The following is a 4,699-nucleotide window of genomic DNA, read 5'->3' on the forward strand; positions in this document are numbered from 1 at the left end:
CCCCCTACCCGAGGCCAACTTCACATGGTTCACTGATGGATCCTCATTCAGAATTGACTACCCACATGGTTAGGGGTCTCCCATCGTAAAGCACATCAAAAAGACAACTCTCCCATAACCCGAGGCAATTGTAAAGCGGACAATACAGCTCGAATGGCCGCCACTGCAGGTCCTCTCACTCCAGACATTCTTCCTCCAAACTTTCTTCCCTCTAACCCTAGCCGATAAAACTCTCTTACAAGAAATCTCTCGTAATTGCTCCATCTGCCAGCGTACCAACACTAACACCCCCTTAAAGGCCAAACCACATCCCTCACATCAAGCTAGGGGTAATATCCCTGCAGCAGATTGGCAGATTGATTTTACCCACATGCCTCCGGTTTGACACCACTGCTACCTCCTGGTATTTGTGGACACCTTTTCTGGGTGGGTAGAGGCCTATTCCACCACAAACAAAAGGGCTTCTACTGTCGCCTTCCTACTCCTCTCCCAAATCATCCCAAGGTTTGGAATGCCCTCTTCAATACAGTCAGATAACGGGCCAGAATTTACTGCTCAAATTATACAAAGTCTATCTAAAACACTCTCACTACCTTGGCACTTACACTGCCCTTACCAGCCCCAAGCCTCAGGAAAGGTGGAACAGACAAACCGGACCTTAAAAGACACTCTCACCAAACTTTCTTTAGAACTTCACTTAGACTGGGTTCGCCTCTTACCCCTGGCCCTATTCAGACTCAGAGCTCTTCCAAAAAAACCCACCAATCTTTCCGCCTTTGAGGTGATGTACAGGAGACCTCCACTCCCCCCAGGTATTATCCCTAAACAGTGGTGTATACCCTCCAGCTTAGCCATACCCCTACTTTCCCATTTACGCGCCGAACTTTGGAAACACCAAGATTGGTTACTTCCTAACCCAACTTCTTCACAGAACACCCTTACGATACATCCGGGAGACTTAGTTTATTATACCTCCCCCGAACCGCGGGACCCCTTAGTCCCAAAATGGGAGGGCCCATACCCAGCTATCCTTTGCACCCCCACCGCTGCCAAACTTGCGCTTCCAAACAGCCAAGTAACCCCATGGATCCACATTTCTAGTTTAAAACCCTGCCTCCCGACTTCATCAACGGATCCCGTGGAACCTACGCGTGACCTACAAGTTCAAGACACACCCTTTCTAGAAACTAACACCTTTGCCTGCACTCCTCACCCCTCTAACCCCCTCAAGCTCCGCTTATCCCGACTCCCAAGTCTCCCTCCAGTACAGGAACAATGACCACTCCCGTTAACATCATCCTGTTTCTCTCGCTACACCTAGTAGGTGCCTCTGGACGCCCCTATGCCTGGAGGTTCACAGCACAAGAAACTTATGAAGGGGAACAAGGAAAAACCACCCAATCTCTCCCTTCCACAGTGGACTGTTCTGTAGCTGGATGCCAAAGTACCATTACCATTCCCCTTACTGAAAGTAAGCTAACCTCTCAATCCTCCCGCCCATATATGTGTTTTCTTTTCTTTTTGTCTTTTTTTACTGACCGGTAACGGGATCGCAACCCTCGGTGTTGCACCCGCACCGCGCTCAGCCAGTGAGCGGGAACCGGTCTCCACATGGGATCCGAACCCTCGGCGGGAGCGCCGCAGCACTCCCAAGCGGCATACTCTCCAGTGCGCCACAGGGCCGGCCCTATGTTTTCTTTTTGACCAGACTCAATCTTCTTGCCACTGGTGGCCAGAAACTTATGGGGGATGCCCATAGTGGTCATGCAAAATTCACGACCCACTTATAGGTGCAGGGGGCCGGATACTTCGGCGTGGTGCAGGGGGCGCGCTCCAACTTGTCATCAATGTTTTTTGCCTTGCATCATAAAGTTCATCCAGTCTCAAGTTGGTAAAATCTCTAACCAGACTTTCAACCAGCTTTTACTCAGGAATTACCAACTACTGGCCACAGAGGACCCTACCCACTCTTCAACGGATCAGCTAACACGTTGTTAAATGGATCTACATCACCAATGGTCCCTGTTCCTGGAGGTTTTAGCTGCGGACGCCTGGATGCTCTCCCCTACGGCTTCCTACACACACTGGACTCAACAAATAGCTGACCTGTGGCTTCAGGGAACATTTCTAGAATTCTCCCCCCTTGAAATTACTTTAAAGGGTCTCCTATCTCCTCCCAATTTCCTCTTCCCCACTACGCCCCCCTCCAGCAGGAAGTAGCTCGAAGATTACGATGACCCATTCCCACAACAGAGGAAAAAGGGAGGAATGTAGGGATGCTGTGGGCACTGAAGCGGGGGGCACTCCCTGGCAATATGGCGCCCTTCTGGGTTTTTCCCCACAGTAAACAAGCCTGCCGGCGCCAAAACCCAAGCCCGCTGGCACCAAACCACAACCAATCACAGGTCAAGGCTCACCTTCTGCCCAGCCCCATCCAATCAGCTACCGCCCCATCCACCCCCATCCAAACCCAGAACGCAGCTCCCTATAAGTATACATGCAGTCCTTGAATAAAGCGGAACTTCTCTGGCGAACTGTCAGCCCAGGTCTCGTGTGTTTTTCGTCTGTGCCTCCTTTTAGTGACCTTGCTAAAAACAGTTTTGGGGGAATGGTGGAAGCAAAAGATTGACAGTTTTTTAAAAGTTTAACTTAAACCTACCATATGATCCAGCCATTTCATTCCTTGGCATTTACCAATAGAAATGAAAATATATGTCCACATGACGACTTGAACACAAATATTCATAACCAAGAACTGGAAACAATCCAAATATTTAGCAACAAGTGAATGGATAAACAAATTGTGGTATATGTATATGATGAAATACTACTCAGGAGTAAAAGGAATGAACTATTGATACACACAACAACATGGATGAATTTCTTTTTTTTTTTTTTTTTTTTTTTGTCCTTTTTTCCGTGTCCGGCAACGGATCGCAACCCTCAGTGTTGCCCCCGTACCGGACCGGGGACCGGCAACGGGATCACAAGCCTCGGCGTTGCTCCCGCGCCTCGCTCAGCCAGTGAGCGGGAGCCGGTCTGTATGTGGGATCCGAACCCTCGGACGGGAGCGCCGCCGCGCTTCCCAAGCGGCGCACTATCCAGTGCGCCACCGGGCCGGCCCAACATGGATGAATTTCAAAATAATTATGCTAAGTGAAAGAAGCCTGACACAAAAGAATAGGTACTGAATGATTCCATTTGTCTAGAACTTCAGCAAATACAGACATGTCTGGTTACAGAAACCAGATGTGTTTGTCTGGGGATGGTGGGGCACAAGGAAACCTTTAGGAATGATGGATAAATTTATTATCTTGATTGTGGTGATGGTTTCATGGGTGCATACATATGTCAAAACTCATCAAATTGTACACTTTATTGGTATTTTCATGTATATCAATTATATTTTAATAAAGCTGTAAAATAAACAGACAAATACATTATCATTTAAAAAAAAGGATGTGGTCTCATGCAGAAGCCAATGTGTTGGCCTTAGATAGGCTGAGGAATATTTCATCCTATTTTGATGTGTTCAAAAAATATAATCAACACACCAGATCCATCATTCCCAGATACTATTGCTTTGGATAAGGTCAAATGAAGAAACAGAGTAGCATCAATTTAAAAATTTCAGTTGAAGGCTGATACCTTCACATGGCAAAAATAATAAAAGCCATGAGGTTGGCCTGAGAATTGGCTTTGTTCAACAACCTCGGGTTTCAAGGAAGGAAGTTATTTCCTAAGGAATACCACAAAGTTCTCCTTAAATAAGTGATACTGATAAGCTCTATAAAGATTACTACCTGTCCTAATTGTTTCTTTGTCCTCTACGTATCCCTGTATCCCTTCATATCAATACCATACACATCCTTCAAGATGATCTCAAATACAACACTCTTCTATTCCCAGCTGAGAGACTATTACTCAATCTCCCTTGTAGGGCTGGTCATCTCAATAAGTACTGACTAATAATGAAGAAGTATTATGTTGTTCGGAACTTTTGGAGGGCTGATTCAGCCAGGAGGTACACCTTTTTGCCTTTCCCTAACTTCCTTGAGATTGTAGAAATGCATTCTCCTCTTTGAATTACCGGGATCTGAATGAAAAACTCCGGCTGAGGAGTGCTTACAAAGGTAACAACAATGGTTGAATTTTAAATACATGTTGATTTGCATTTTTAACGGATCAGCATGATCACATTTTACCCAGTACACTTTTTTTCCCTTGTCTGGGACATCTCGAGTTGAAACAACAACAAAAAACCAAAATAAAAACAAATATTTAAAATCATACAGAAAAACTAACTTACTTGTTGCTCAAAAAACTATCTCACATCCCTCGTTCTCTTTTTTCCCCTCTCTGAAATAGGAATAGTGCTACCTACCTCCCATGTTTTTTCCAGCCCTTTAGGCTGTGGGGTTAAAAACAGACTGTCAATTCTCCTTTATCTGTTTCATAGGGGTGTCAGGATGACTTAAGAAGTCAATATACGTGACAATTTTACATTCGGATCATTTCAGAAACTGTAGGCAGTACTAGCAGGGGCTGCCCAACACGTGGAATGGGATCTTACTTAATCCACTATAGAGCATTTCGGCGAGAGTAAGTTTGACTCTCTGAGGCTCCCGTAGTATAGCTCGCTTAAGAGTCAGTGAGGCCCCGCTTGCCCAGCGTCCGCGTGCTGTTTCCGGCCACCCTC

This window comes from Galeopterus variegatus, unplaced genomic scaffold, assembly GCF_000696425.1.
Source record: "Galeopterus variegatus unplaced genomic scaffold, G_variegatus-3.0.2 Scaffold309, whole genome shotgun sequence".
NCBI lineage: Eukaryota > Metazoa > Chordata > Mammalia > Dermoptera > Cynocephalidae > Galeopterus > Galeopterus variegatus.